General features: G+C 34.3%; 1 protein-coding gene across 5 annotated transcripts in view; it reads right to left on the reverse strand.

The window, feature by feature from the left end:
- Positions 1 to 21,787, reverse strand: part of znf536 (zinc finger protein 536) — a 172,155-nt gene that overhangs the window by 136,106 nt on the left and 14,262 nt on the right. The window contains exon 1 of one of the 5 annotated variants that reach the window (XM_015368640.2): positions 4,229 to 4,322. The exons of the other annotated variants lie outside the window; for them this stretch is intronic. The gene's annotated coding sequence lies outside the window, so the exon portion shown is untranslated. Of the gene's footprint in view, positions 1 to 4,228; positions 4,323 to 21,787 lie in introns of those variants that run through there. 5 annotated transcript variants of the gene reach the window in all.

The following is a 21,787-nucleotide window of genomic DNA, read 5'->3' on the forward strand; positions in this document are numbered from 1 at the left end:
ATACAAAATAACCATCATGCAATTTTGCATGCTTTATTAGTTAATTTAATTAAAACGACTAGAGGCTTGCTATGCTATTTTTCTCCCATTACTGCATTATTCTGCAGTTTCATTTCTCTGGACAGATCAAAAATGATAGAAAGGGAGCTTCACCAGGTTTTTTAATTCCAAAGGGTCTTTGTTTATAACTACTGTTTAATCGCAGTTCTATTTTTAGCCACACATTTTAAGCTTCGATGTATAAAACCAGTCCCCATTCAGAATTAGTCCTTTGTAAAACTTTAAATACACCCCAATGTGTCTTCAACAAAAAGTCTTTTTTGATTTAAGTTAGGTTTTTAGTTTCTGTGGGTGGTTTTTGCATTAGATTTGCTATTCAACAGTGTGGGTACTATAAAAATTCATCAGGATTAAAATGACCTCACAAGTAAAATTAAAGTTCCTAAAGTATACAATAGCTGTATCTTTTTTACATGTTCCACAGGCTTGGGAACTGTATTGTTTCCTGACAAAGTGTTCTTGCCTTGACAATAGCCACCTTTCAGCCCAGCAGAAGGACTGCTTTTATATCTCAAGAAAGAAACTTATTTCACATATCAATCAAAGAGAACAAGTTCTAAAAGACCCTTACCAAGGGAAAGCACTCCTAAAATCTTTGAAAACCAGCTATATATATATAGATTTTTTCATGATTTTTTTGTTCTTTAACAAGGTACTCAAAAAATGGTAAAAGGGATAATCAAATCCAGTTACAACTTCACACTATTTTTTATTCAGATGTTATAGCTGCAAATAATATGAATAAATAAAATCTGTTAAGAAAACCTAAACCAGGTTTTACATGAAAGCCCACCCATACACTCTTCATATACTTCATAAATTGATGTTAATACAACAGAGTAAAATTATTAAGTAGGGAAGGAGAATAAACTGATTGTAATGAAAAAAATGTCAAATAATAAATCTGCAGCTGATTAGTTCAACTGAGCTTGTAAAGAATCTTTTGGCCAGCTAGGCCACAACTTGGTCAGACCTCTCAAAAGTCCCAAGAAGCAGTGTGAGAGTCCAGCAGGACAGATCAAAAGGAACTCAAAGTCCTTGCAAATGTTTTTAAGGAGAAATGGCACAACATTTCCCTCAGTGTCGATTACAGCGACACATGTCAGAAAAAGGATCCAACATCCCAGTTATGCCAAAAGTAGAGATGCACCCAAAAATGTGAACTCCTGGACATCTGTTTTCTCTCCAAAGATTTAAGGGAATGCAGAGCATTCATAATTTAAAAGAAAAAAACTTGTTAATATACATGCACATTCTGGATACGTATACAAAAATTAACATTAAGTATAGTTTATACTCATTTGAAATTAATTACATGCCAGTATAATTCTAATTGTTTTTGACCACAGTCTACATACTGTATAAGACATATACTATATATAACTGTGAAGGAAGAAATATATATATTTTTTGACAGCTGGATTAATGTTCCTCCTAAAGGGCTTTTTTATAGGTCAATACCTGAAAGCATAACCATCCCATTATTAGAGAAAGCCACCTCAGTTTCAACTACATTTATAATAAAAAAGCAGAGTTGAGCTACCACTGGAAAGATAAAAATGATTTTCTTAATAAATAATGTAAATAATATTAGAGATTCATACTTATATATTCCCAGTCAGTTAGCCACTGAATACAGGAAATTAGCAAGCTTGGTCTTTTTAAATGGAGTTCATAACTAAAGCTTGGGTGAAAGACAAGATCCTATTCTAAGCATTACCAGCTCTGAACTATAAATTTGACCCCTTGATCAGTTTCCCTACCCTGTTCCTGGGGCGATTCCTATGTCTTCTGGTTTTGCTCTAGCCAAATTCTTAATCCCAGGCTAATTAGTTTAAAATTTCTACTTGAGGCATGTTTTTTTTTTTTTCAAATTTGCCTGCGCTCTTCAAAAGGTGAATGGGATTTGTATAAAGTATCAAATTTGTACCAATTTCTGAGATTTAGAAAATGCCTTCGGAAAATGAATTGTCTTTATTTGGGTGTATTACCTGAAATGTAGCTGAATGGACTTCTGCAGAAAGAAAACAAAGCTTGTCATGGGAGTATTTCTTATATTGTCATCCCTCCCTCTCTTTGTTTATTATAAAATGATCACCTATTAAGTGATATCTTTAAAGAAATAAGGGAATTGATAAGCAAGTGGAGGAATAACTGCGTTACGTTTTATACCGTATGCTGAGGTTGTTGGACTGACACGATTGTAGAGTGTATTTTTTAAACCAGGCATTGAGTGCAGAAACAGATAAACTGAAGTCTCAACAAGCAAGAAGATCAATTAAAGCATCAATTAGCACCAGGAACAGCATTCCAGCGTCAGTTCTGCTGGAATGAAAATTTGTAGACATGTGGGTCATCTAGGACCAGGACTGGGAACCACTGTTCTGGTTCACTCTTTCCCAGCATTTGTCACACTGACATCCTTCAACCATCCCCACCTCCGAAGCCAAACCAGCAGCTTCTTGGTTTATCAGGCGGTCCTGACTTCTCGCCCACTGGTTCATCATTTAAACTAAGCAGGTCTAAGTTGTTGGCCGTATATTCTCAGTTTTAAAACATCTAAACACACATTTCTTGGACTGTTGATGGAAGAGTAAGGCGATTAGAAATAAGTTTTTAATCTACACTCAGTGAGTGAATATTGATAATGATAATAATCAGTATTTTAAGACTGTAGTTATTAAGGTCCAACCCATTTATTGATTCACAATGGAAGAATCATTCATGCACAAACTGCATAAGACATGTTCTCACAGTGTCATGTAAATTTTGCATAAACTGTATACTTTTACTAATATTTTTACTAGTAGACTTTTACTCAGTCTTCTACACGTAAGCGTAATGTCACAACCCATCTTACTGTATATATTTCTATACTTACATTACTGAAATCCTGGTTAGATAACAGAAAGGAAGGTGGAAGAATGCACTGGAGTGCATTGGAGTGTTATTTTTCAAAGAATATGTCTGTGCTCAGTAGTAACCTCTGTGATACTCCCCACAGGACACTAAGCGGATATTCTTTAAACATTGTTTATTCAAAAAATCTACATTCTGAGCAAAACTGAAAAAGGTATCTGGCACTTGCATTAGTAATCTCTCACTGTTGTCTGAAACAAAATTGAGAAGACAATTGTAGGTTCTAATAGTAAAAGTAAACATTTCAATTATTTTTTCTAAAACAGAAACTTAAAAAGGTGTCCTGTTTTTCACCTAGAACTTACAGGCAGTAGGCCATATTGGACTAATGTCTCTGATTGACAGCTATCTGTTTTTTAACACCTGGAGGGCATTATTTAATGGAAGAATCTGGTCATTATAAGGTATTAACCTCATTAGGAATCAGTTTTTATTACCTAAAAGATAAAATTGATTTAGGACTGCCACCACTGAACTCAATCAATTGGTCAACTATCCCATTATGGTCTAGAATTTTTTTCTTGTTTCTTAGCAAGGTATACATATTACAACAGTTGTCCAACAGATACTGATGTGACCTTAAGAATTATTTTAATAAATCTGTCCATTTTCAAATGTACACACCTTTCTTCTGTACATTTATAGCATCATGCAGCATAGTTATTTTTATAGTTCTTTTAAAGTATTTTTTATGTATTAAATTAAAAAATATATATTGCAGTTTCTATATACCTCCACAAAAAAAAACCTTTCAAAAGCTGATGCCTACTGAAAGCACTGATCCGCAAATAAAAACAAAATGTCCAACACATTATAATTGGGTGGGGTAATCATTTAAAAGCACACTACAAATTCGATGAACTTTCCAGTCTGCATTTATTAGCATGACTGAAGCTACTGTACAGAACTACATTACAAAATAATGTGAGTACTAAATTATTAAACGTTTTGCCATAATGCTTCACTTGATAACTATACACTATCTTCCCACTGTGTTCTGAATTATAACACATATTCATTTAACGTTATTTTCAGAATTTAAAAAAGTATCACACTACATCATTTAGGTGTTGAGCTGAGCCTACTAATTTTAATATAAATAGATATAAATCAAAGTGCTCAGTGCATTTTTAGATGTTAGTATCAACAGACGAATGCCACATTTATCCACACCTCCTCAACATATTTATGTTATGATAGTGAACACATTTCAACAGCTCAGTTAGAAATAGCTACTAGGTGAACTAACCTTCATTCGCAGGCACACCACACGTTTCTTCCACTGACCTCCTGCTTACTTTACTTAAGAACAACGTGTCCCCTGGGTTATAGCTTCATATACTGGAATGCCAGATGTACCGAAGGCTGATCATCTTATTTTAATTAAGACAATAGGCTGTCCTCAAACAGAACAGTATAACTTTAAGAAACTGACCCCCTGTGCCACAGCACTTATGAGATTAAATAGGAATTAGCAATGTTATGCCATGCAGCTTCTTTATATTTAACTTGTAGATAATGCAACGATGGGGCGGTATCATTCATCACCCCACAAACTACATCATGGTCATTAAACAAGTGGAGCCATCAGACACACATACTGTACTCATGTGTGTCTCTGTTTCTTGGGTGGCCTGATGTGTTATTTGCTTGTTTATTTGTCTGTCCTTTGTTAAGTCTATATTTTTGCAGAAAGCAAAGACAAATCTTTAGTTCTTCAAATGCGAAATTGTGACAACATTGACTCAAGCATTAAGGAAGTTCCTTTCTCACAGGTCTGCTCTGCCTCCTGAACTATAATAACCTTTCTTGATGTCCTGCTTAACCTCCACCCTCAGAAGGAAGTGGCAATAGTAAAGTACCTGCTCCTAAATAGCTGCACTGCTGAAATGAAGGATGGGCTGATAACAATAGCTGTTGGAAAGGAGCAAATTGTTTTAAAATATATTTAAGTTACATCTTCAGACTCTATTGAAACACAGCAAGATCAGGCACTTTCCTATTAAACCCTTAATAACCTCTTACTGGCCAAAATTAAAATGGGGATAACACTCTAAAACATAACTCTGTTTTACTCATAGTGTGAGTAAATAAGATTTTTTCCCAAGTTAAATAAAAACTTTCACAAACCCAAACTCCAAACATAATAGTTAACAGCAGTTTTTTCTTTGTACAGTATATCTCCTTCCTCTACAAAGCCAGCATTAAAGTGCAACATATGGAATTCCTCATTGGTGAATGTATGATGTAATCAAGCCTAGGAAAACCCCTTTCTTGCTCAGCTAAGTTGTGAAATCTATATATCTATACACTATGAAGTTTTACAGTATCCTTTTCAGGTCAAACTGATTGCTCCTAGAAGTCTATTTCCATTACCATAATTTTAGTTATTAAAACTAACAAGTTTCAAGTGCCATGTTTTCCTATTTCATGTGAGTGGAGAGATGTTTACATAAAATTATGGAGAGTTTCTGCACTTCATACAAAAATGTATGAAAACATTTGTAATTTGAAATGTTTGTCTTCATTTTACTTTACAGCAAGTTCAGAAATACACTGAGCAGTGAAGAATCCTTGTTTTATTTATTGCTGTCTGCACCAAATCTTCAGTTCATTCCAACTGAGATCTCAAGAACTTAATTTGAAGCACAAATTTCCTTATTTAGTCAAGATACATTTGATCTTTGGTCACTAAATGAGGACACCCTTAAACCTAAAGAAATGTGGCTCCCCAGGACTAGGGAAGAAGACTACAGTGTTACATGTATCAAACATTACAGCTTTCACTGCATTCTGATATTGTTATCTTAGTCATTTTTCAGAAAACAAACAGATAAAAAATATTTTGGCCCCCTCTTTTTTCCCATTGGCTTTATATAATACATTTGGGGGAAAAGAAATATACAATTTGTATATTCTGTCTAGGAAAAATATTAGTCAGTTTTGTACGGGTATATTTTACTGATCTTAACTGGAAAAGTCAAGGAAGAATGCTAAGGAAGATTTAATAATTGTTTGTAAGTAACTTGGCTGGTTACGAAAGGTCCTTTCGTATTGTTTGGATTTGATGTGCTATTTATTTAGAACTGTTTTTTAAAGGATCTAAATTTCTAACTGAGTAGCAAAACCTTTTTTCCTCAGGAGACTAAAAGCAAAGAATAAATACAGCTAATATTGGAAAGTGCTGACAGCTGTTCCTCTCAAGAATTCGGTGTGGGGGGTATGAACAGTCTTGACTTGGGGTTGAGTACCCTACAACCAAAGCATCACTCAGCTAGCCTTCAGTAAGTCACAACTATATTGATGCAGTATTATCAGCTTAACTTACCCCTTCAAAATCTGGATGTCCTCTTCAACATTTACAGTTTTAAGATAAGGTAACCCACGCCTGGCTGTAGATGTATACCAGACGATATTTTTTATAAATCAGTGTTTCAACTCTTCTGTCCACCATGGTGTATTCACAAACACACACAAATCAGGATTAAGTAAAGAGATATTCAAGTTTGGAAATAACATTATTTTGTGCAATATTGTGCCAGCGATGTAAATCCACATTGCATAGACATGATCAGAAACCTACATCCATGGGACTGCAGTCCCATACATGGAAAATCAAAGGTCTTCTGAAAATGAAAGACATGGGTAATTTTCAATGAACTGTGTAAAGAGTTTAAACCAGGGTATTTTCTGTATTAGATAAATACAAATGGAACGATTGATTGAAACAGGTATTTCACAATATCTAACACAATTAAGGAGTGTCAAGAAAAAGATATACATATCACCACCATACTGTATATCTACCATGGCATATCACACATATGAAGCAAACTATACCTCCTAATAACAACTGTTTGTATAATAGTGTGCTGCATTAGAATTTGCTAATCATAAAGGGTGTTTTTATAAGATATGCATATTTGTGCTTTTGAACATGATTGTATGTAAAAAAACCTTTGACAGTTATACAGTATAAAGCACTAATACAGCACTCCTTGAATGAAACTTCTGACTTCTCTTTCAAATAACAACAAATGAACATGCTGATGTTGGAACATAAAAAATCAATTCTGGCTAAATTATATGACTAAAGGAAATGTGTTTTACGAACACCGTAGAAGTGACTCATTAAGCCCCACACTGAAGGTTGTGGAATTTCTTTCTAAAGAAAGAAATGTATAGTACATATCTTGTCAGGGCCGGGCAGTGGAGCAATTCAGATAGAGCTAAGGATTCTGAACATCTGTTGACAGCAGCACATTGCAATGAGGTTGACTTGCCATCCCCATTTAAGTGCCGAAATATAAAAATGAAGAGCAACTGCCTAACCAAATGTCTAAGAATCATTTTTGATCTGCCCTAATTTAATACTGTTTCCATAAAACAAAATAATAAAAAAATCTACCTCTGCACTCTTAAAAATTCAAATTCGTATTTGAAGTTCAAACCACATCAAAGATATCAAAGACTACTCTTCTAGGCAAACAGGGATTGCTCTTCAACAATAACACAGTAACAGTGTTTGTCACTGAACTATTTCTTTACCTACACTGAGCTGAACAGCACAGGTATAATACCTCATTATCCCAGCTTCCACTTCAGCGTTATCATAACATCAGGTTCTCTAATCAAACTCACAAAAGTTACATGACATAAAATGTGAAACCGAACAAAAATTGCTTGCAGAATCTAACAATCACCCCTGAGAAAATAGCAATCTTGTCTTTCAACAAAAAAAATATTATAAGAAGCTATGAATTTGGTAGAGCTGAATAGGATGTTGGTACATGTTTTACTAAAGGAAATATAATGGCACACTATTATTAGATCACATTAATCATTACTGTGCCAAAGGCACTGACAGCACCACTGAAAAGGATTGAAAACGTTGGTAATGGATATAAATTACCCATTGTGTGATAAAAGGATTTTTTTACTAAGAAGGTAGGAATAAAACAGCAAGCTTCTGAAGCATGTGTATGAAATATGAAATAATATAGGTTATCTGGGAGGAATTAAAATTTATAGAAAATCAGATAGAAAGAGCCCAAAGTTATAGTAATGCAAAAAATTAAAAAAGATAAAACTAGCCTGAATGAATGAGAGGTAATGGGAAGTCATGAACTGAGCTGCAGTCTTGACATAAGTCTGTCACTTGAGAACGTGATAAGAATGAGAATGTAAATCTTTGTAAAATATTTACGGTTTATTATTTTCAATTTCCTTGTAAACTAACAATTGACATTTCAGCTGTACAAGGTCTGTCCCAGCCATGAAAACTGTAGTATTTCAGTACAGTGTCCTGTTGATTGGAATACAGTTGCCTGGGTGTCTTTTTATGTCAAGTCTGTTTTTTTAACATGCTTGTAATATAAAAAGGTTACTTTTTTTCAATTACTCAGAGATTAATATTAGCTCTGTTTCACTTCAAATCGCTCATGCCGCAGCCTTTGTATGGAGATAAAAATGACAGAGAGCAATGCAGTTTCCAATACTCTTACCTGCAGAAGCAAAGTTAGGGAATGTACTCTAGAATCTCTCTTTTCTTTCATTAGAAGAATTCATTTAGAAAACAAATGTAGTGTCGAACCTAGAAGATGATATTTATTAACATCAAATCGTCCATGAAGCCTTCAGGGGATCACAGGAGACAGTGGATCATGCCCAGGTCTCACTTTTCAACTCTTATTTCCCCTCTAATAAGTCCGGCTTTGCTTAAAAGTTCTTGCCTTTCAAGATACATCACATATAGCTATTGACCCTGACACTGGAATATGGAAACTTATCAGATCGTGTTAGACCTCAGCATTCAAACACAGAGCATTGGGAACTACAAAACAAGAAAAAGAAACTTGCTCTACAGTAAGTGTTTTCACACATGCCCTGTCGATTGTCGGGTCTGTAGTGAAGGTACTGTACATACTATAGCCACTGGATCAGCAAAGCAGGTAGGCAAATAAACACTGACATCAGGTGGCAGGATAGCTGTTGTGATGTTCCTCTGAGGGCAACAACTGTTCCTTAGAGAGCCTTTGAGTGAGTGCTCCCTCCTGCTGTCACAAGCCAGAAATACAAAACCTTTTCAAAAGCTCTGCTCACAGAAATATATTATAAATTCACGTTAATACCCAGGGATCCCATTAACTTAGTTTTTTTTTACCTTTTTTATACTGCAGAACAATGTTCAAGGAATCATTATATTTTAAATTACTGGTATTTTGGGAGGATGTGTGGTTGTTGTTTTTTTTAGGAATGCCTGTGTGTCTCTTGCACCTTACTTTAATTCAACACTTTGGAGTTTTATAACACAAATATTGATCAGCACTTTAGGTGTTTCCTTTTAAAGTTTTAATTGATACCCAGAGAAGGCTGAGATGGAACAACAGGGGAAAAAATATGAAACACTGAATTAGCAATAGACTCACAGGTTTTCTCACAACAGGATCTGTGAAACTATAACTCAATTTAAAAAAGGCAGAAGACTGTAACTCTTTGGAAAGAAGTGCACATCTAAATTGAGATTCTAATTAAAACTGAAGTTTGTTTTATAAAGGTCTTGGCAAGAAAGGTATAAATATACAAATATATCTCACAGCACAAATGGAGATGGGTAATAGAATAAGTCAGAATTCCCAAATTCACACCTTTCCCGAATTAATTAAAACATTGATTAATTAAATCACAATGATTGAGGAATATATTCCTATGCTCACAAAAAGTACCCTATGAGTTCAAAATCATTCAGCTGATACCCACGTCATGCTTGCCAATATACTGTATGCTAAAAATATGTTTTCTCGGCTAAGGTGACTCTTCCAATATTTAGACTCTTGTCAGTACCAGCTTGTTATCTCTGTCAAAGCAGCCTTCTGAGAAGAGCTCTATAATATGACAAATTCCAAAACTTAAATGTTCTATATGAATTTAAGTGAGGGAAGACACCAATTTCTCAAGCACAATGTTGCCTGGAAAAGACAACGTTCAATATATTAGATACGTGCAACACCATCCTCATCACAGCAGTACCTAGCAATATATCATTTGTATTGATGCAATATTAAATTTCAATATCACATGTCAAAAGGTGCAAAATGATAGATCACAATTTAACTAACTAAATTATTAAAGCATTGAGCACCCAACAGTGCCGTCTCGCAGTCTATTACAGTACATATTGGTGGGTTATTTTTGTTTATATTCTATTATGAACTAAATGTTAAAGTAGATTGCAGAGATATGCTACTGGATCTAACCATGTCACTGATAATACTGTTATAATGAAAATATGTAAAAAAAGAATAAAAATAGAATCAGCTTGGACAAAATACACAATTACCTGATTTTTTAATTTGAGCTATAGATCACCAAAACACAAGAAATTATAGATGTATAATGTTAATCCTACATTCATACATTACCTAGTTTTCTGTGATTTAATCACAATTATTAGGCTGTAGTGTAAAGGCAAAGCATTTGTTTTTACACTCAGTACTGTCTCCTAAATGCTCTAAATACAGTACTTATCAAACCATTTGGTATTCATAAAGGCAACGATTCAGGTTTATGTCAATAGTTCTTTATGATAAAACCCTGATACCCTTTTTAGTTTCACCCTGAACACCACACATTACATATTTCCTTGATGCTGTGTTGAACCCTCTACCGATGCATTAAAAGTTCATGAATTTACAACACTGGTTATGTGACCGAGACCAGATAAAAGCCTGTGGTGATACAAGTCCTGCCTCTCCCAAGAGATAATAAGAACCTTACTGTCAGGTTGGAAAAGATTTTACTGAAAGCAGACATCCAGGCAATATCAGCTCTAAAACTAAGACACCACAGTATGTTATCTATGATAACAAGCAGCCTTAGATAATAGCCTTTAAAAACTTCTACTGCATTTTACTTATGGGTTGTACTAATTCAGTCCTAAAAGCTGATATTGTTATACTAAAATACTGTTACAAATATCAATTATAATGCTCAAATTATTAAAGCGGTCTTAAGAGAGAGTGAACTGGGTAAACACATGAACAGGTATTCATCATTTATCTGTATTCATCATTTAAATGTACATTTATTGAAATGAATCATGTGAAATTAAAGTACTTCTCTAAGTAGAAACATGTTAAAAATCAGCTTTTGGACACTCAGGACTTCTTTGAACATGGGATTCATCTCAATTTGAGCCTGTGACCATATCCTGACAAACTAACCCAGTTTCTATGTATGAGTTCTATGTATGAGCAGGGAGATATTTCAGACAGAATGGTCCTTTTTGTTGTTGTTGTTTTGTAAATTTGAAATTGACTGATCCATATGTTTAACAGAGATCTGAACCAATTCTGTGTAGTACTTTCTTACATCTAGTCTTCCTCTGTTACACTCATTAAAATGGAAGAGCTACGTGTTCAAAAGCCTCCCTCACTGTGTCCTCATAAACTACACTGAGCTCTTGTCGACAAAACTTAATGGTAGTAGAAAAAAAAATGTATTTTTCAGGACAGAAGTTACTAGTAGCTGTTTATTTTTTTCACTTATCCAATAACTGTTAATAGCTGACAGGACTTCACAAAACAAATAAAGCAAAAGCTACAGTTTTCAGATATCAGAAATTTCTATGTAAAGATACAGCCCTCTGACATGTGACATGGTAAAAGTCATGATACCCATTACTAGTCCAATTACATGTTACCATCACTTAAATAAACAAATCCATGTGCACATTAACAGTGCTGAAAATTCAATTTGAGCTCTTAGTCTGCTGCTGCTTACCCTAACGATGGTCTTTTTTAAACAACAGAACACCAAGGAGTCGTTAGGGCTCTCTCTTCATTACTTCAAAAAACCAATCATTAGACACCAGAGTATATACGTAATTAGAAAATCACTTCCTTTGCAATCCAGGCTAAGTAGTTTACATACTGTAATTACAGGGACAAAATCAATTTTTAATCATTTCACTGATTGGGCTCATCAGCTCAGTGGGAACATTGTATCCTGCTTGTTGTGCAAAAGCAACATCTGGGCTAAAACAATTACCCTTTGTTTTCCAAACTATTCAAAAAAGCTTTCTAAAAAATGAATGCAATGAAACCAAATTTCAGACACAGTTTGTCCTTGACTAGTGTACATCATATTAAAAGCATAAATCAATACTGCATGATATACCATATTCAAGAAAACAACACATTGCTTTTCCACACTTTTTTTCTAAATTTAAAAAACAGATTTTGTTTTGCCTCAAGAAACATCACGTTTTTAATATTTGGAGCTACATTCAGCTGACAAATAGAGAGTGGTATTTAACAACCCACATACTGTGTTTACAAAGCCAAAAACGATGGTTAATAATAGTCAATTATTGTTCTGTTTGAAGACCTTTCATGGGAAATTGATGAATTGCACACAACTATATTAAATTCTAAAAAAGATTTTAAAAATAATCCTTGATTTTATTTCCATATACAACACATTGCAAGATATATGAAAAAGATTTTCTGAATTCGTTTAATATTTTTTAAAGCAGTTGTCTTTTTTCCTATTTCAAAACTTTTCAATCAATAAGCTTAGTTGTTTTGCTGAACTGACTAGCTACAATATATTTCAAGATGGAAAAGACTGTGTTGTTTAATTTTCTCTTATAGAAAAATATCACAGACCTATTGGAACAATAATTAGCATAGCTTTACTAATCACTAGAAAAAACAAAGTTAAAGGCATAACAAAAGATTGATCTATATTCATCAGGACTCTCCATCTCTCTGCAAACACTGTGAAGAAATCAGATTTTGAAAATCAGATAGCTCATTGATCACACATGGTATATGCAAATTGCATTTGCTTCTATTTTGCTGATCAATAAGGTTAATTAAAACACTCATTTTACTGCACTTTGGTATCCTTTTAGAATAGTCAGCCTCTGAAATCATTATGCTATCCCTCCAGCTCCATAAAAATGAATAGTACAGGACAGGCTATAAATTAAAAAATCCAATTCTGCACAACTATGGACATAACTTATATGAAAGCAAAGACAGCGTGCAGGTGTATCATAAGTTTTATGGCAATGATATTACAACATTTTTAAATCAACCTGAAATCAGTACATCGAATATTCTGGATACTTGAATTCCCTGCAAATTTTGGTTATGTTCATTACATCCAACAGCTAAGATAAAAAAGTATGAAAATGCCATGATGTCTTTTTTTTTCCTAAATACACACTGTAGCACCTGATACTTTATTCAAACAATTAGCAGTTTTTCTTTAAAATTCAAAGCAAACAAACAGCGGAATTTAACAATTGTCTCACATGACTCGCTGTGCATAACTTTACCGTGGCAGAAGTACTAGTAGTACTGTACAGATTAATAATGGACTCTTTTTGAAATTATTATTCCCAAAATGGTCTTTTGTGATTTGCTTTGAAGGAAGAAAGCTTGGAAGTGCAGACTGTGAAGGGCTGCTCGTTTAGAAAGCTCTCCAATTATACAATTAGTTCGGAATGTAGGGCATCCTCCCTGTTCTGATCAGACCCGACCCTAGAACATGGGAGGTTTGTGTCATTAAAAGCCTTACAGTCATAAAAGATACAGCGAGATATGTGCTCCTAACCAAGGAAGTAAACTGTTTTGAACTTAAAACTTAAAACTTAAATAATAAAAGACTTAATGCTTGTCATTTAGCTGCTGACAATGGATGTTATATATCTATACCACCACGCATATATTTTTTGTTGTTTTTCAGTTTTTCAATCAAGTATATCTTTTGTGTCTTGCTGTGGTTTTCTGTCATTTTTATTGCTTTTGTCAGACTAATGGCACTGGGTCCAAATGTTGGGGAAAATTGAAAAAATACCCAGTTATGTGTTTTTGATTTGTTTGTTGTGGAGTTTTTTTAATCATTATAGTTTGTCCTTTCAATTGTCCTCCTACCATGCTTTTATAATCTCGATAGTTAAAAATGAAAAAAAAAGTCTGACAACCATCTGCTTTCCAGTGGATTTCCAGTAATCGCACTTTACTGATTACACTGATGACTATATGCATCTCTTAAATAATTATTCTGCAATAAAAAAAATTAAAACAATTATTATCATTATCACTGCTTCTAATGCAAACACTACACCTGCTGGTACTGTCAATGGATAACAGATATTATATTTCTGTAATAATACATACATAATAATACAATGTAAAAATGTCTTATTACTATTGTGCTGTTGTTGTGTTAAAAAGGACATTGGCAGCAGTAATAAGTTAAAGGTCTATGTTTAACAAGTTTCATAACTACCTGTAACTTTCTGTGACCTCTTTTTTATTTGTAATGGTCAAGTTAAGGGTCTCGTAAATGTATGTCTTCAGATACGTACAAAATACCACAAACACCTTGATACATCTATCAGCTATGGCAGCGAAACCAGTGTACTCTATAATATTTAAAGTGTAAGGTTTCTAGTGGACATATGGAGTCCGATAAAATTATTTCCATTTGTACAGATTGTGATGGTACTGTATATAAAATACCAAAGAATGTAAATTTGTACTCCTGGAGCCCAAAGACCATGTTTTTTGTCAAGAAACATCTTACTGCATCCTCTATTCTGCCTTAAAATTAACACACATTTTGGTGTATATTTTATTTCCAAAACAAGGTCTACAGTTAAAGAAACATACATTTTCATTTTCATTGCATTGTATCCATTTTGTGCAGTTGTTATCACTGGATTTAGTTCCTGTGGTGCTATCTGCATGACGTTTTGTATATCTCTCCTCATGCTCGTGTGGGTTTCCCCTGGGTGCTCCAGTTTCCTTCCAAGGTCCAAAGACATTTTGGCTTCTGGGAATACTGGCCCTGGCTTTGCATGCTTGCGCCTGTGTGTCTGCCCTGTGATGGACTGGTGTTCCATCCAGGGTGCATCCCATCCTGCGCCTGTTGCTAGCCAGGATAGACTACAGCTCCCAGAATGGAAAGATGGATGGATGTAACCATTTCATTATATCAATTATTGAGTATTAATGTTAAGTTAATTATTATTAATGAATTAAGTTACTAAAAGAAGTTTATTACTTTGGGAGGGGAGGGATAAGCAAGAAACAATGATATCTGCCTTCACAAGTTTTAAAATTAGTTAATTTTCTCTATCCTCAGGCACACGAGTCTACTCTGGGAAACATTGAAAAAAGATTGATTATATAAAGATGATATTCACTTATGCCTGATCAAAAGCAGTTCTCCAGAAGCTTGTGTTTCTGTGATGTTTCCAAAACGATTCAGAAATTTGTCACCAGAATTTTTTTAAAGTTAAAACATATGTAGAAATACTGAGATGCTGTATAAAAAAAATTGCTATATGTATCTTACATTACAAGAACAATCTACAAACAATTCTAGAAAGAAACAAATTCCAGGAATGAAAAAAAAGTCAAATTACATTTATGCATTAACAAATGTTGACATCATTATAGCTTACAACCTAAAAGATATTGCAACACAAATTCAGTTTTACTCTGTTCACAGGAAGAATCAGACTTTTCTAGCAATACTAGCCTGAAAATGTTCAAAATGAAGCCAGGCTAAGATGTGCTGAAGAAAAAAAACATTATTGTTTTCAGCTTTTGGTTATGAATACTGTAGGCTATATCAATTGTGTGTAAGATAGGAAAGGCCTCCATTTTTTTTAATAAAATGTTATAGCTTTGCAGTTGCCAGAGAAAAGGTTTCATTGATTAGCACTTATAGCAATCAATTTTTACAAACTGACTTGACCTCATACAGGACATTGCTGTTTTAGAATTTAAATAAAAGTCTGCAGGAAAAACACTGTTAATAACTATCTAAATACAATGCTGAAGAAAGTCCTTTATTACCCAAACTATAATTTGTTTCGTTTTCCATATAATTTTAAGTAGCAGTTTTGAGATGATGTGCAAACTGCAGCAGGCTTCATCAGTCTGGTGATGCAGACAGATAATTCACCAAACTGTCACATGATCTCCCATCAGTCTAAAAGATGTGAATATATTGCCACAAGCTTTGGGAATAATGGGTGCACCTGTTTACAGTGTCACCTCTGTTTGCTAATTGTCTCCTTGAGCTACATTTGAAGTAAATGCATTTCTCTTTTGACAGGCGGCGTTTATTTAGAAATCACATTACTTCAAGCGCAATTGTTCTTTTGTCTATCAAGTAAATGAAGTGTTGTGATACAGATTCCAGTTCCTGATTAGTAAGGTGACAGTGTTCTGCAAAGTTCAACTCCACTTGTTTACTTCAGCTAAAAGGAAAATGACAGACAACTTTAATATCCTCCTATTTAAATTATCAATTGTAATGCCAGTAATCCATACCTGCAACTCTCTGAATTATGTTTATACATTCGAGAATACAGACAATTACTATACGAGGGTAGACAAGTCACTGTAAACAAGGCAGAATAACCAGGAAATTCACAGAATAGTTTTAAAATAATTGCCAGTTTGAAAGTATGTCACACAAACCATGAAGTGCACTGTTTCAGGCAAATTCACTTATAGTCAACTTCCTATGTTCTGGATTTATCATAACTTTTATTCACATTTTTATGTTTTAAATATTCTACATTTAAAGCGTAAAAACGCATTCTAATCCTACATAAAACCTTTTTAATTCTGTACCGCAAAATTAACAATTTTATCATAACAGTATCATTTGGATGAGCGATGAATTTGTAAATGTCAATATTAATATGACTTTTCCGTAACAGCTAAGCTAACGTTGCCTAAGCCGCCTTACATTCCTTCCTCTACACAAATATATCTAAAAAGAGTGAGAGAAAACAGTATCAAACAGCCAGATGAAAAATTGGAATCCATATGCTGTGTTCAGTTTTGTGCTTAAGCTGCCGAACAGCTGAAGCTATTCTATATTGTGAATGGATGATTTCCACATTTCCCCTAGGTGAATTAAAAAGGAAAGAGGAGGGCATCATAACTGGGGGTTTCTCCCACTTCAATACAAAAATAACCGAATGTCTTCTGAGATTGTTCTAAAAATAATTATTTTCAGCAGTAACTGAAATGAAAACAGAGAAGTACAGCTCAAGTAGTAGTTCGTGTTTTCAAAATACAAAGACATACAGTACAGACAATCCCTACTGTGTCTTTTTTCCCCCCCACAATTGTCTTTAAGAGTTTTTATCATCAGGGCAAGATATGCTGAAGCTGCCACTGACTCACTTTTCATATCACTGAAAGCTTTCTGATTGAGTGTTGAGATGCCCTATCGTTAACACTATTTCACTTTCTTCCTTCAAAGCAAACATCATTTCACTTTCATCCCACATTCCTTCATCTTTACCTGTCAAACATAGCTGAAGCATTTAATCTCTCACACATACACTTATACTGTCTGCATATGTAGACCTCTATGTACATATGTATACTGTATATTTGTCTTTACTTCTTAAAACACTGGAAAATAAGACACATTTTTAATGTACATTTTTGAAAGTATTAAAAAAGAAAAAAAATAGCAAACATGTTACATGATCCTACTTGAAAAGACTCCTGTATGGTACAACATAATACAAGACAAATAAGCAAGACAGTAAAACTATGTGAACTGCACATCCTAGCTTTAAAGTAATGCGTAACCTAGTAACTTAGTTTCAGTTGGCCTCCCGTTTGCAAGAACTCTGCACAGATGCTGGTCTCAATGCAGGCCACCCCTTGTGCTTGCAAGGGAATTCCAATCACCACTGCTATTTCAATAGTGTGCCAAAAGAAACAGACACAAAAAAGCCATGCTTGCCTTAAGTCACATTCTAAATTGGCTCCCAGGAGCTTTACCCTACCTTGTTCACCAAAGCATTGTGTATGTTTTCTGAGTGTTTAGCATATGCTATGTAACCTGAGCGCTGCACACATTGTTCCAGAAGTTGTTTTCCTAAAGTATTTCCCATCAGGAGCATAATTAAATTCAAAATATTTCACATATATCTATTATCTTGTATTTTTAATTTCTGCCTCTCGTATTAGAAGCACGTATAGGGAGCTCTCTCACAGGAAACAGTAGGGCGTCTTTGCTTATAACAAATGTATAATGAACTCCTGTTTTCATTTAATCTTGATGAAAGCGATTTATGGCATGCTACCACATTTCTTCTGTATTTACAGTTTGAGGGCTGTTTGAGATGGCAGAATGGTAATTATGAATTTTATCAACTCCAGCAATATATTCAACCTTAAGCTATAGCTTCACTCTGTCACCTAATGTCGTGAAATGTGAAAATGTATGAAAAAAATGTGGATGATTTTCAGTCTTAAGAAACAGTAAACAATTTTTTTCAAAGCAGATTATTATTAGCCGGTATGTCAATACAGAGATGAAGAGAAGTTACTGTAAGACAAAACTGCACTAAAACACTAACAGAACTAATTTTACACGTAATGCACTACCCAGTGAAACACTGGAAAGTCTTCGTATCAAAATACTATAGCTTTAAGAACCTCTGTAGGGATGTCATTCAAATGTAGCCAAACACTAAATCTGAAAAGATTACCCTATGCCTTATTTACATTCTTTCTATTGATAATACTGTACATGCCCTGTATATAACGTGCAGTACTTAACCAGAAAAACTATAAAATAATGGGGAAAAGCAGTCAAGTGTTGACTATACAAAGGATCTCAGAAAATAATTTGCAGACAACAGCCTGGCAGATGAAGTAACATTTTCACAAAAATATTTCTTGCCTCCAATAGTCCGATGTAATTCATTTTCCATCTCTGTTCATTAATCATTGTTAAAATTAGTGATCCATTTCTTCCACTCTGCCATCTGCACTCAGCTTCGTTACAAACATGACACCTTCCTGCATAATAAAACCTGACAACTACGAGGATGCATTTCCAAATAGCTTTCTGCATATATGCACCTCTATAACTGATTCTGTTGTCAGACAAAAGTAGGTTATTTAAGCAGAGTTCTTGCTTTAACAATCTATACACAGATGTGAATAAGCCAAACAAGAATGTGTTACAATCACAGCTTGAAAATAAAAAAAAACAACCATTTCTTTTTAGCAGACAAAGTTAGGAGATTTCAGATTCATAGCTTGTCTACATTTCTTACAGGAATGGGAGAAAAAAAAAAGAATTGTCATTTTTCTTAATTGCCGTCTGGCTAGGCGAGATTTTATTCATGTCAGATTACTTCGCTGTTTTTACGCTTGCATTGGAAAAAGATTTAGTTAACGTGGAAGTTTCCACTTCCTTATTTTTCGTTTCCTTTTCACATGTATAGAAGAGGTAAGTAAAATAAAAGTAGATTGAAAGTTAATGAAGGAGGTGAAATCTACTGACTGCAAAGAAACAGGTTCAATATTTCAATTTCAAACAAAATATGGGGACTTTTACTCTACTTTTAAGAAGGGGGTGAGGCAGGAAGTCTTTGTTCTTTGTTTTAAATAAAGGGATTCATTTAGATGAAAAAGTGCCCTAAACATTTCACATTTTCCACTGGGAAAACAAGCAGTACAACCAAGTCATTAGCCCAGATGATGCACATTTAAAACACACATCGTATACTTGATGGAAATTTCACCAAAATCCACAAATATCCACCCCAGAAGTCACTATTTACTTTACCCAGGCCTTGACGTTAGTCCCCTTAGCTAACAGGCACAAGATATCCATTCCCCTGTGAAATGTATCTGGAAGCCTATGGCACAGTAAATTAATCTATATAATGCCCTGAAAGAGCTCCGTTCTTCACAGTGTTAACTGCCAAGGCCTCAGAAGAACAGGGCTGTGCTGTGAATCAGCCTTCTTCTTTTTCCCTTCCATATTTAACAAAAACTACCTGCTTAAAATAACTTGCATAATCAGTGCATCATTGTGCTACCAGATTTAATTCAGACTGTAAATAAAACTGCAACTAAATCATCTTTACATTCATCATACATATGGAAAAATGTTCCTTTTTTGCTAATTTGATCCTACTATTTTTCCCCCCATTCCAAGCCTGCATACTGACACATTTAATTTCAGGTTATCAGCACATCTGAATTACAGAAAACTGATGGGGATAGAGGCCAGGCCTCTCTGGACTGATTAGCATCATTTAAGAAAGCGTTCGCTTGCTCGCTTCATCAGCTGCTGTGGCTCCAAGATGGGTGGCCTTTTAGCATTAGAAGTCAATATCAAGTAATCTCATTTGAATCAAATATGGACAAAACCCTCCCTGGTTATGGTTATCTTGCACTTTTTCCCTTCTTTTTTGCCCCATGTTCTCAAGCAATGCCTGAGGCCTTTTTTAAACACAGAGATTCCATACAGATACGCAGAGACTCAAACAATGTAATTTTTTAAAGGTAAAAAAAATAAATAAAGGGAAAACATTTTTTTTAAATTAGATAAGCCATGCAAATGGCTTAAAATTTTGTAAAGCTTTGAGAAAATCCTTCTTATGGCTGCAATCCTGTGCCAAAAAGTTCATCTGGCCTGTAAATTTAAGCATGGATTACAAATATTCAAATCATGAGCTTACTGTTCAAATAAACATTTCCAACAGGGAGAAAGTTGCAAGGCATACACTTTCAATATAATTCCTCCCCCAGCACCCCCCTTGTATTATAAAAAATAAAGAACTTAATTCTTGAGTTTTTAATTTTTTGTGAAACTGATCACGTTTAATACCACCTTCAATTAATGTAATTACAGCCACCTATAAAATTACAGTTCTCAAAGCAGAGTAATGTCTAATATCCTGTGTGAGACAATAGAGTACATTATTACAGTTTAAAGAAAAACGGCTTAAGTTGGTCAGCTGCTAGCCACATGGTAGTAATAATAGGACTGAAGTCACAATTATTTCAGCTTTATTCGTCTCCTGATCACTTCTTTTATCAAGAAAACATCCTCTTGCTGGTGGGTATTTTCAGGTGAAGACTTAAAACAAAAGAGAGTCAAATGTACTGTACAGTGTCAACAGCAGGGGTGTCGGGAAAAGGAAATACTTGAAACCTTCACCTTGACCCTGACCTTTTACTGTCTTTTAACATTAAACATTTGCAACTACCTTCGGGAAGATAAATGTGGTTTTTGATGACAGCCAGTGTTACTCAAGGATTAAAATAGCCCTCTCGCAGTGCTCCACATTAAAGTCTTCCACATTTGCAAAATTGCAAACAGATGCAACTCAAGTACCTGCAAATAATCTGCCAAGACCAATTTCAAAAGGGAGATTTCAAAATATGTGGAAGTCATTAGGACGAGTATTATTTTTGCAATGAATAGGCGCCAGGAGTGTCTCAAGAAGCAGATGGGTGCTACTTTTATTTATAAAAAGGCCAATGTATTATTCAACGATAAATGAAGATATATAAGTTGTATGAAACAATTACTTTAAGATATTGAAGTTTCAGAAGCTACCAGGGTTGTCAGATTTCTCCTTTTTGTTCCAAACACAATCTTTCATCTTCTCTATGTAATTTGTTTACGAAAGAAAAAGGAAAAGCATCTAACAACGGTATTTAAAAAACTAAGACAATTAATTCTTTTTCATCCGTATGAAAAGATGTTTCAGATTTGAAATCATTTGTTGTGTGTTATAAAGCAGCTGCATCTGAAGTTTTCAGTTCTCCAAAAAGGAGCCCTACATTTCTTTAGCTTAGAAACCTGAAATACAGTACGAGGAGTCTAATTAAAGATGATTTTAACACAGAGCACAGCAACAAACTTCATTAGAATGCACATCAAACAGACACCAAATGCTATTCTGCATGCATCTTTAAGGGAAAAAAAAGGAATCATAAAT

Source organism: Lepisosteus oculatus, chromosome 20, assembly GCF_040954835.1.
Source record: "Lepisosteus oculatus isolate fLepOcu1 chromosome 20, fLepOcu1.hap2, whole genome shotgun sequence".
Lineage (NCBI taxonomy): Eukaryota > Metazoa > Chordata > Actinopteri > Semionotiformes > Lepisosteidae > Lepisosteus > Lepisosteus oculatus.